The 12,818-nt window shown below is 37.8% G+C and overlaps 1 non-coding gene across 1 annotated transcript; it reads right to left on the bottom strand.

The window, feature by feature from the left end:
* Nucleotides 1-1,202: 1,202 nt before the first annotated feature.
* LOC145561009 (small nucleolar RNA R71) lies at nucleotides 1,203-1,310 on the bottom strand. Its single transcript, XR_014093592.1, has one exon. It is a non-coding gene; the product is annotated as a small nucleolar RNA R71 (small nucleolar RNA).
* Between the last annotated feature and the right edge of the window lie 11,508 nt (nucleotides 1,311-12,818).

Raw genomic sequence — 12,818 nt, 5'->3', positions numbered from 1 at the left:
AGATTAAGATCATCTCTATTTTAATGATTGTATGAGAATGAGTTATTAAAGTGGAGTTTTTATGAATTGTGCTTCTTATTCTCTTGATTTGATTGTAACTAATAGGATGCATGAGAATGATCCTTATTAGTGTATACCTCTTTCATTAATTTGCCTAGACTATTGCATGAGAATGAATTGTTTAGGTAGAATCTTGTGTTCTTTGTCATGTGTTTCAAGATAATCATCATTATTCCCCTCTTTCTAATCATATTGGACACCCCCGTATCCCTAGCTTCATCTCTCTTGATTTTAATCATCATTATCTTTGCTTATTTGTAGTTTTAATGCTCTTTATTCAAAAACCAACAAAAACATTCCCCTTTTTACTCTTGCATTTGTGAAAATTGATGTTGAATGAGTGAGCTTCCTTAGTGGTTCAACCCTTTATTTGCCCCTATACTTGTATTAGGGTAGTTTAGGTATATAAATGATTAATTTGATTAGGGTAATAGTGTAACGACCTATCTTATCCCGATCAAATTTTGGCGTCGTTGCCGGGGAAGTGGCTTGTTTAGCGTCTACTATTGCTTTTGTTAGAGTCATTTTACTCTCTTTTCTTTTTGTTTTATTTGTTTTTTCATCCTTGTCATTGCTAATTGTTTGCTTAGCTTTGGTGAATGCTTAGGAGGTCTCAAGGAGCACCCTCACATCAAATTTACCACGAGATCAACTGAACCTTGAGACAAGTCCGTAGGCTTTATCAAGATGAGGGAAGAGGTTTTGGTGATATAGTTGATAGTGAGAGTGATACTTACTCTTCAAGTTTACAAAGCGGATCAATGGAGGGACAAGAAAATGATGTTTTGTTTCGTGAGTTCGGAAATCCGGAGGATTATGAGCTCACGGGAGGGATTTTGCTACCCGTCACGGAAACCAACTTCTCACTCCATTAACAATATACTAGAATGGTCCAATCGAAGCAATATTCCGAAAGTGCAAGTGAGGACCCTATTGAACATTTGGACCGATTCCTTAAATTGTGCGCAATGATGCAAACCAATGAAGTGAGTCAAGACTACATTCGTATGCACCTTTTCCGGCAATCTCTCACCGAACGAGCAAAGAAATGGCTAAAGCAAGTAAAGGCTAACACTCTCACAACATGGAGGGAGGTGGTAAAGGCGTTCTTGAAGCAATTTATCTCTGAGAAGAAGACCGCCGAAATGAGAAGGAAAATCGCATCATTTGAGCAAATAGCCGATGAAAGTCTTGGTGAAGCATAGGAGAGATTCAAAGAGTTGGTGCAAGTGTGTCCCCACCATGAGTACAATCAAGGGTTGCTCATGCGATTTTTCTACGACGGATTGGAGCCCATGATAAGAGCCAATTTGGATGCGGGGCCGGGTGGTCAATTAATCAAAATCCCTCAAAATCAAGTTGAAGCCACTATAGAACAGGTAGCAACGAATTACTCGGGGGGGGGGGGGGGGCGAAGAAGAAATGCTCCAAAGAAAGGTGGTATTTACGAATTGGAGAAAGTTGATCAATTACAACATCAAATTGATCAACTAACAAAAGGTCTTTCCAAGTTGAACATGAGTGTGAATGCAAGTTCAAGCGGTGGAGCAAACTCCTCTCAAGTTAACTCTTTCTCTTGTCAAAATTGTGGAGGAACGAACCATGATACATCTTATTGTGGAGGTTTAAGCCCCGAGCATGTAGCGGCATACAACACAAGGCAAGAGGGATTTAGAGGAAGCGGCGGTGGAGTAGCTTGGAGACAACCACCACCCGGGTTTGCACCTCAACCTCAACAATGGAACCAACATGCTCAACCTTCCTACAACTCCAACCCTCAATATCAAAATCTACCTCCATCTCAACCCCAAAACCCAAGAGGAAGCTATCCAAGGAACAACCAATACAACAATCAAACCCAAGCACCTCAAATAAATCATCAAGAACAAGTACCTCAAGTGGAGCTAACACAAACTCAACTCCTCCAAGCCATGCATGCGCAAATGCAATCTTTTGGGCAACAAATGCAAGCGATAAGAGCTCACAACAAGATGGTTGTTTCACAACTAGTTCAATTGGCCGAGAGAAATCCTTTCGATTCACCATCGACTTTACCCGGACAACCACAACCTAACCCATCTCACAACTCAAAACCCGATTCATGCAAGGCGATCACATTGAGGTCGGGAACTTCCTATGAAGGGCCAAATGAAGGGGATAGTGAGGAAAAGAAGGGATGAGAGGAGAGTGTGAATGAAAACAAGGGAGGTGAGAAAGAAAAGGTTGATGAGATAGAAGGAGGTTCAAAGAAGAAGAAGCTTGACAATGAGAAGACAACTTCAATTCCTAGTGAGGCTAGGAATCTTGATGGACCGGTTTCTTTTCCTGGTCTTCTTGTGGAGAGGAAGTTGAAGACAAGTTTGCAAAATTTCTTAGTGTCATGAAGAATTTGCACATCAACCTCCCTTTTCTTGAAGTTGTGACACAAATGCCATCTTACTCCAAGTTCCTCAAAGATATTCTCACCAACAAGAGGAAGCTCAATGATGAGCTTATCACCCTTCCAGATCAAGTGAGTGCTCTTGTCCAACATAAGATGCCCAAGAAGGAAAAAGACCCAGGAAGTTTCACTTTTCCAGTGAAAATTGGGAACATGGAAGCTAGAGGCGCCTTAGCCAATCTTGGAGCAAGTGTTAGTTTAATCCCTCTATCAATTGCTCAAAAACTCAATATAGAGATGATCCCTACAAGGAAGACAATTCAATTGGTCGATCGGTCAGTGAAATTACCTTGTGGAGAGCTTAAGGATGTTCCAATTCAAGTGGGACACATCTACGTGCCTTGTGACTTTATAGTGATGGATATCGAGGAAGATGTTAACACTCCTTTGATTTTGTGACGTGAAGCTCTTAAGACTTTGGGGGCGTTCATCAATTGCAAGAACAACACCATCACATGTGAGGTGCCCGATGAGAAGATTGTCTTTGAGTTTTCTAAGTTGCTCAAGACCCCCATGGTTGAAAAAGGCTATAGAGTTGGTGTTGTGAATGAGGAGCTAGATCGCTTGGGGAGGGTTGTGATGAGGCCTCAAGATCCAATGATAGAAACTCTTACTTGAAAAGAAGAGTTCCACTCTCAAGAGGCTAAAGAGTTTATCATGGCAATGGAGGAATCCTTAATGGAGGAGGTTGATCAACAAGTTGAGATCGAGCTTCAGTCCAAGGAGGAGAAATTGGAGGAGAGTTCGAAGCCTCCTCCCAAGGTAGAACTCAAGCCCCTTCCCCCTTCTTTGAAATATGCTTTTCTTGATAAAGAGGGAAAATACCCTATTATTGTCAATGCTACCCTAGATGGTCTTAATTTAGAAAAACTTCTTGATGTTTTGAGAAAACATAAGGATGTGATAGGGTATAGCATTGATGATATCAAAGGTTTTAGCCCTTCTTTATGCATGCATCGTATTCATCTTGAAGATGATCATTCCACCTCTATTGAACCTCAAAGAAGGTTGAACCCCAACCTTTAAGAGGTTGTGAAGAAAGAAATTTTAAAACTACGTGAGGCGGGCATCATCTATGCTATCTCCGATAGCAAGTGGGTTAGCCCAGTTCTTGTATTTCAAAAAAAGGGTGGGATGACCATAATAAATGGTGAAGGAGGAGAGGAAATCTCCACCCAGTCGGTGACCGGGTGGAGAATGTGTATAGATTATAGGAGGTTGATAAAAAACACCAAGAAAGATCATTTCCCTCTCCCATTCATGGACCAAATGCTTGAGAGGCTCTCTCAACATGCTTTCTTTTGTTTCTTGGATGGGTATTCCGGATTCTTCCAAATCCCTATCCATCCAAGCGATCAAGATAAAACTACTTTCAAATGTCCATATGGGAAATTTGCATACCTAAGAATACCATTCGGTTTATGCAATGCTCCTTCTACCTTTCAAAGATGCATGACCTCCATTTTCTCCGAGATGCTTGAAAAAGAAATTGAAGTTTTCATGGATGATTTTAGTGTTGGTGGCTCATCTTTTGAAACTTGTCTTTTTAACCTTGAAAAAGTTTTTAAAAGGTGTCAAGAGATGAGTTTGGTTTTGAATTGGGAAAAATGCCACTTCATGGTCGAGGAGGGCATTGTCCTCGGCCATAAAGTTTCAGAAAATGGCATTGAGGTTGATCCGGCCAAAGTTTTGATGATTGAGAAATTGCCCCCTCCTACTTCTATCACGGGAGTACGAGCTTTTCTTGGGCATGCCGGTTTCTACCGGAGATTTATCAAGGACTTTTCATCAATCGCCAAACCTTTGACCGAATTACTCAAAAAGAATGTTGCTTTTAACTTCAATGAGGTTTGCCTTGAAGCATTTCGTAAGCTCAAGGAAGCTCTCATTTCCTCTCCCGTTGTGCAAGCTCCGGATTGGAGCTTGCCTTTTAAGCTAATGTGCGATGCGAGTGATTTTGCAGTGGGTGCCGTCATTGGACAAAAGAAAGAAGGAAAATAATGTGTCATCTACTATGAAAGTAGGACTCTTGATGAAGCTCAAAATAACTATACAATAACGGAGAAGGAAATGCTAGCGGTTGTTTTTGCCTTTGATAAGTTTAGGTCCTATCTTATTTGCTCTAAGGTGATTTTGTACAAGAATCATATTGCGGTGCGATATCTCATGACTAAGAAGGAAGCAAAGCCTCGCCTAATCCGTTGGGTTCTCTCTCTTCAAGATTTTCACATGGAAATGAGGGACAAAAAGGGAGCGGAGAACTACGTTGCAGATCATTTGTCTAGGCTACCTTTTGAGAACAAAGATGATTTAACAATCAATGATGAGATAGGATTTTAAGCTCTTATGGCTATGGCTTCAACATGTAGCCCTTGGTTTGCGGACATTGCTAATTATCTTGCTTGTGGAGTCACTCCCCCGGAGTTTTCTTCTCAACAAAAGAAGATGTATTTCAAGGAAGTGAGGAGGTACTTTTGGAACGACCCATACTTGTTTAAACAATGCGGAGATGGCATTTTTCAAAAATGTGTTCCGGATCATGAAATCGAAGGAGTTCTTGAGCATTGCCATTCACTACCATGTGGAGGACATGGGGGTGTTGATAAGATGGTGGCAAAAATCTCTCAATCTCTATTGTGGTGGCCAACGATGCATAAGGATTCCCACAAGTTCATTTCACAATGTGATAGGTGTCAAAGGAGTGGTGGCATAACCAAAAGAGATGAAAAGCCTCAAAAAAATGTCTTGGAAGTTGAGCCCTTTGATGTATGGGGAGTGGACTTTATGGGGCCTTTTGTTTCTTCTTGTGGAAATCTATATATATTGGTAGCGGTTGATTATGTGACGAAATGGATTGAAGCCATACCCTCACCTACCAACGATCACAAGGTTGTGCTTAAGCTTCTAAAGAAGATCATTTTTCCTAGGTTTAGAGTTCCGAGGGTGCTAATTAGTAATGGAGGCTCCCATTTCACCAAAAAGCAATTTGAAGCTCTTCTCAAGAGGTATGGCGTTCATCACAAGGTTTGATTACCTTACCACCCTCAAACTCAAGGACAAGTGGAGGTCTCGCATCGTGAAATAAATAATCTTCTTGAAAGGATGGTGAACAAATCAAGGAAAGATTGGTCTCTCAAACTTGATGACACACTATAGGCTCTTAGAACGCCGTACAAGACTTCAATCGGCACGACCCCCTATAGGTTGGTCTATGAAAAGGCTTGTCACTTGCCGGTTGAGTTAGAATACAAGGCTTGGTGGGCCATCAAAGAACTCAATATGGATTTATCGTTGGCCGGTGAGAAGAGATTGCTTAAGATCAATGAACTTGAAGAGCTTAGAGATGATGCTTAAGAGAGCTCGAGGTTATATAAGGAGAAGACCAAAAAGTGGCATGACCAACATATTCAAAACAAGAGCTTTAAGGTTGGAGATAAGGTTTTGCTTTTCAACTCAAGGCTTCGTTTGTTTCTGGGTAAACTCAAGTCCAAGTGGTCGGTCCGCTTTGTGATATCGAATACTACTCCTTATAGCTCCTTTGGAGTTAGATGCGGAAGGCAACAAGTTTATGGTCAATGATCATCGTTTAAAGCATTACTTTTGCAAGGTAGAAGTTGGTGTCATCAAATGTATAATGCTTAATCCTTTGGATCCCAAGCCTCCCCCTTGAAGAATTTTCCTCATGGTCAAGCTAGTGACCTCATAAAGAAGCGCTTCTCAGGAGGCAACCCGAGTTTCTAACTCTTTTATATATATATATATATGTATATATATATATATATATATATATATATATATATATATATATATATATATATTCCGATTCCACTTTTTTTTTTAATTTGAATTTTATTTTTCCCCTTTTTGTTGATAGGTGTTTGGATAATAAAGGAGTAAGGGTTTTTTTATATCGAAGATGAGAGAAGAAAGAAATTGAAGTTTGCTCTGCACGACCCTGTGCGCGACTCCTGTGCGGGCGCGCAGTGAAAAGTGTGCGGGCGCGCAGCATTGTCAGAACCCGCAAACTTTTGTTAGAAATTGGAGATTTGAGACAGAAGGTTTGCACGACCCTGTGTGCGACCTCTGTGGGGGCGCGCAGGGAGGGGTGTGCGGGCGCGCAGCAGTGTCAGATCCGCACACTTTTGCTCAAAATTGGAGGTTTGAGGCAGTGAGTCTGCGCGACCCCTGTGCGCGACCGCAGATCCCCTGTGCGGGCGCGCAGAGCTAGGAAAATCGGGTTTTAAGCTCTTCTTCCCCATTTCACCCTCATATTTTTGCTAGCCCTATTTCACGCTCTCTTCTCTCTCCTCAGAAACTCAAACCCTAACCCTTCAATTTCACCCATTTCTCAAAAATTCCATTGATTTTCCTTCAAATCCATCAAAAATTTTCATTCTACTCACAAATTTACCCACTTTCTCTCTCCAAAATACCCAAAATTTTTAGTTAAGCATGGTTTAGCTTGAGTGAGTTTCATGTGATTGTGATTTTCTTTGCTAAGGATTTGTTGGTTATTAGTGTGATATTTAGTTATTTTAGAACATTGTTGTTAACATTATTGATTTGGAAGCTATTTTCATGGAATTGAGTTGAGCAATTTTGTGTTAGTATTGATGATAATGCAACTATTTTCATGAAAATTTCTTATTATCATAATGTATTGTGATTGAGTGCTTTGTTGTTGATTCTAGTTGTTTTTGGAGCTATATATGTGAAGCTTAGCATCATGCTAGTGTGGGGGGGACTTCATTGTAGGTGGTAGAGCTTACATGGTTCGGTTGGCTTTATCATTTTTTGATGTTGATTTATCTTTTTTATTGTGATGATGATGTCTCTAGGTGATTTTGATGAGCTTTTGATAATGAATTTTCAAGTGTTTGTGTAGGTGATGGCGCTCCTATGAAGGAAAATCCAAACTCCCGTTAATCCAAATTTCCCTTAATCCAATTTTTTTTTAGATAGTTTTATTTTATTTTCTGCATTTTGTTTAAAATTTTAGTTTCCTTCTTTGATTTTTCACTTTTTTATTTATTTTTGTTTTATCTCAGTCGTTTCTTTTGTTTTGGCTCGCTTTTCAAGCTTGTAAATGGAGATGAAGGAAGTTAAGGGGCAAATCGAGCTCCCTCGGTGAGATTGTATAAGTTATCTTGTCTTCATTTCAAGCGGCGTTTGGTGAGATCTTTCCTCTCTTTTATTTTCTTTTTCTTTGGGTGTTTAGCTTAGGTTTAGTTTAGGAAGAAGTTGAATGGTTCGAGGATGCTTGCTTTTGGTTCTATGGAACCTGGAATCGTTGATGTTGTTATCGAATGATCACTTGTATGACGATTGGGATTTAATTGGATTATTTGCCTCGTGTGTGAACCTTTTTTATTTCTTCCTCATTATTTTGTTTTGTTTTCCCTTGCTTGTGATACAAGCATAACTATGACAATTTGTAATGATTTTTGATTTGTAATTTGCTCACTCTTTTGGATTGGTTTGCCTATCTTGACGATGCGTCTTTGAATGCTTATCTTCCTAGTTGATGAGGGTTTACACGGTTTGAGAATGCTTAGGGTTGAATTAGACACATTGTAAGCTAAGGTAGCCCGATTTAGAACTTTTGAGGACGTTTGAACCCCTAGTTCACGGGAAAGTGGTAAGATGGTGTTGCTCTCTATGGTGGATAGGATTCCCTTGGTTGGTATTTGCTTATTTCTTATCCCGTGTGAGCGTCATTTGTTCTAGCCTTCGTCATTCTTGTGAGCGACATTTAGGATCCTTGACTATGCATATCTTAATCTTTGTGTTGGCGTCTAGCTCCCAAGATCGTGACCATATAACTCTAGAGGAGGAAGAGGGCATTTCTTCTCATTTTTCTTTGTTTTCTTTGTGTTTTGTTACAAATTTGGTTTTCATTTTTTCATTCACCCACTTGCTAACCAATTTGAGCCTTATTTCCCCTTTCTTGACTTAGCCATATTACAAACCTATCGGCCTATGTTCTACCAACCCTTGTAGTTAGTGAAGCATTGGGTGGTGAGGTTCGAGTTTGATAATGTTGAAATTGAGCAAGAAAGTTGTGTAATTTGGTTTAAGTAAGGTTTTGAAAGATTATTCATGAAAAGAGTATGCAAAAAGGTTTGGCAAGAAAGTTGAAACTCAAAATAAAAAATAAAATAAAATAAAATATAAAAGTGAAGGAAATAAAAAGGATTGAAGTAATGTGGTGTGGTTTGTTTTGAAAGGTTGTAATTTTGAAAATAGGTTCAATTCTTAGGATGTTCTTGAGAGATGGCCACTCTTGTGCTTCACTTAGGAATTGCCACCAAAATTTTCAAATTGTTTCCCAACCTTAACCCCTAGCAATGACATTACAACCCTAGTTAAGACCCTTGGATTTTAGAATGGCGTGGTCAAAGAACGGTGGAGGGAGATAGATTTCAACCCTATGGAGAGAGTATGCATAGTTGAGATGTCGGGATGACCTTTTTATTCCACATAAAAATTTCTTTTTTAGGTTCCCTCGAGGAATCATGAGGAGCTAGCTAAGGGATGAATTGAAGCTAGTGGAGAGAACGCGGACCGTCTTGGTTGGGGCTAGGGCGGAGAATGAATTCATTAGTTCTCTATGCTTAACTTAGGTTTGTCTTTTTCAACCTTGAGCATCTTGGAACATGTTTTCCCTCTTTGAATTGAGAAAGATAAGTATTCTTTGGTGCATTTATTTGCAAGTGAGTCCAAATGGAGCATTTCATTACCTTGAGGCTTGTTTGGTTTTGCTAAAACCTTGTCATGTTATGTTTGTTGTGTTTGTATCTTTGTTCCAGTTTTCCTTGCTTGAGGACAAGCAAGAGGCAAGTGTGGGGGATTATGATGAGTGGCATTTATGCCACTCTTTTATCCTTTTTTCTCTTAGGATTCTCCCCTCATTTGCACTTGTTAGGCCCTTTTCTAAGCATTTTTACTTAGTTTTGTTCCCTCCTTTCCTTTCTCCATTATCTTCCCTTTTTTTAGTCTTCTCGCCTTCTATTTATTTTGATTTCCATGCAATTGTTTTGTAGGTATTTTATGCCGAAAGAAAGAAGATTTCAAGGAGCCAAGCAAATTGTGTTGTGCGGCTATTGCGCGGGCACACACCCTTGGCTGTGCGGGCGCACAGCCCTGTCAGAACCCGCGCAGCCAAGCTGATGAAACAGAGCCAAATCAGAGAGTTTGTGCGATCTATTGTGTGGCCTCTGTGCGGGCGCGCTTCATTTCCCCGTACCCTCAAAGTTGCAGCCGCGTAATATGCTTAGAGGGCGCACACTACTACTGCGCGGGCGCGCATATTTCGTGTGCGGCCGCGCAACGCTGGGTTTCTGAGTTCTTAGCGCCTTGTTGCCCAAGTTTCTTTCTTTTGGGGGGTGCCACATATATATAGACGGGACTCTTTGTAATAAAGAACACTTAGTTCTAATTCCATAGAATATTAGCCTAATCTAGAGAGAGAAAGTAGATTGTTATTCAAGCATCCTTTATTGTAGTCAACTTTGCTCAAGTTTTAATCTTCAATCCATCAAGCAAGAATCCAAATTTTCATCTTTCATTACTCCTTTATTTAGTAATCTCTTCTCCTTTCCTTTAGTTTTATTTATTTGTTTTATTGTTTCTTATTCTTGTTAATCTTATTAGTTCATCTAGTTATTATTGATTTCATTGATTTTAATCATGTTTTGTTTTGAGTTTCCTGAGTTTATTTCTAGTTTTGATATTATGTTTAATCTCCCTTCTCTAGTCTAAACTTGTAGCTAGGGGAAGGGGGTGGAAGATATGAGTTGATATTGGATGAATGATGATGGTTAGATTGAACTTATGCCATAAATTGATTAAAGACATGATTTTTAATAGCTTGAGATTATTGTTGCACTCTATTTGATGTTTTCTAGTTTAAATGCATGAAAGTGATTTGAACTGGATTAAGATCATCTCTATTTTAATGATTGTATAAGAATGAGGTATGTGGAGTTTTTATGGATTGTGCTTCTTTATTCTGTTGATTTGATTGTAACGAATAGGATGCATGAGAATGATCCTTATTAGTGTAGACCTATTTCATTGATTTGCCTAGACTATTGCATGAGAATGAATTGTTTAGGTAGAATCTTGTGTTCTTTGGCATGTGTTTGATGATAATCATCATTATTCCCCTCTTTCTAATCATATTGGACACCCCCGTATCCCTAGCGTCGTCTCTCTTGATTTTAATCATCATTACCTTTGCTTATTTGTAGTTTTAGTGCTCTTTATTAAAAAACCAACAAAAATATTCCCCTTTTTACTCTTGCATTATTGAAAATTGATGTGGAATGAGTGAGCTTCCTTAGTGGTTCGACCCTTTAGTTGCCCCTATACTTGTATTAGGGTAGTTTAGGTATATAAATGATTAATTTGATTAGGGTAGTAGTTTAACGACCTATCTTATCCTTATCAGGCCTCTACTTTATTCTTCTCGTATTCATGTGCACTTTCTGACTAACATGCAATCAATAGGTTTACCCTAAACTTGTTTAATCTATGTTGGTTAAATATTAATGCACAAACAAAGTTATTATTGGCGATCACTTGAATTATAATCATATTAACCCTAAACAAGATTATTAATTATCTTATTAAGCGTTATTACAAGTACGAATACCCTTTTAACATGCATAAATGGTGTAATGAAGCAATAACAATAATAAATAATAAGCAACATGATGTTAACAAATTATCATAAGTTATCTGTCAATTAACAAATAATTTGAAATAATTTGTAAATTAACAAATTACGTAAACAATTCAAAAATTAACAACTTACGTGAAACAATTATCTAATTAACAAATTACGTAAAACAATATGCTAATTAACAAATAAAGTTATATTATATAATTTGACACAACAATAATCATCATCATAATCATAATTATAACAATTATAAAAATAATCATGTTAAAACATAATAGTTATAGCAAGATCATAGGCATGATACTAATAAGATTAATAACAAACCCTAGCATGTCACTAAACATTATAGATCAAATAGCCCTAACATGATACTAACATGCTAGTAGGAAAGAAAATAGGAAGAATCATAAAAATCATAATTGATATAACTAAGAAATTTACTCTTACCCTAAACATGATACTAGGAAGCAAAATAATAATCTAAGCATGATTTCTAAATCATAATATCAACAAAACAATTAAATTACTTACTTCAATGCTTTGTACCTCTTTCTAATAACAAAATACACACGTTAGTAACTTCAAGGAAAATAATAAAATCAAAACAATTAAATTAAATAATTGAAATAGGGATTTAGGACCAAACCCTCAGAAATACCAAACCTTTCACGTTTAGGGCGAAGGCAAATTTGAACTTGGCTAGGTGCGTCTAGTGCTAATGTATGAGGAATTATGTTTGTAAAAGGCTAGGCTAGAAGGAGAGAGAGAGAGAATAAGCTTTAGCTTAGAGAGATAAGAGAATTAGAGAATTCAGGGTATTTTTTTATTAGAGTTGATTAGAATTGGTGATTGAAAACATAACGGAGGTCTAAGGACGCTATTTATAATAAAATAGTCCGGAATTGTTAATAAGAACCAGAGTTCGAAAAGGAATAAAACACGCCTCTGTCGCCAGGCGACAAACCTGTTGTTCGGCGCTGCAAGACAGGTTTTACGAATTTTGTTTTTATCATAACTTTTGATCCAGAAGTTTAAATAAGTCATATAATATGTCTTTGGAAATATCTTGAAGTTTAATTTCCAACCCAATTAGAATCAAATTAAAATATTTTGTAGAGAAAAAGATATGGCCGAAATAATGGAAGGGTGTCAGTTTTTGATAGAGTTTCGTATCTCATTCATATCTTTTTCTTTATTTCTCGGAATTAATATTATAATATATCATTGGAAAGATAATTTCAATATCTATCCAACCATATAAGATTTGGATAAAGATTATGAGGCACGAAAATAATATCCGAATATATTCCATTTCGTACAAAACAAGGATTCTCAAGAGGTTTAGTTTTATTCAATTTCAAACTTTTTGAAATATGATTATCAATCCTAACTCCATTAGGATTTAAGAGAACCTTCTAGAGTATTCTATAAGACTATAATCAATCCCAATAGATTTAGGAATGATAATTAATAATATCCAAAATCAAAAGAGCGATTAGGTTCTAGATCATTGGGTCGTATGTAAGAACCAAGCTGGGCCCAGTTAAGTATTTTGGTCATAACTTCCTCATTATTCATCGGAATTGGGCTTATAATATATCGTTGGAAAGGTCTTTCCAAACCCCATTTAAC

Source organism: Chenopodium album, chromosome 9 (genome assembly GCF_948465745.1).
Source record: "Chenopodium album chromosome 9, dcCheAlbu1.1, whole genome shotgun sequence".
NCBI classification, from domain to species: domain Eukaryota; kingdom Viridiplantae; phylum Streptophyta; class Magnoliopsida; order Caryophyllales; family Amaranthaceae; genus Chenopodium; species Chenopodium album.
The sequence above is the reverse complement of the archived record's forward strand: the minus strand, read 5'-3'. Positions and strand labels throughout refer to the sequence as shown.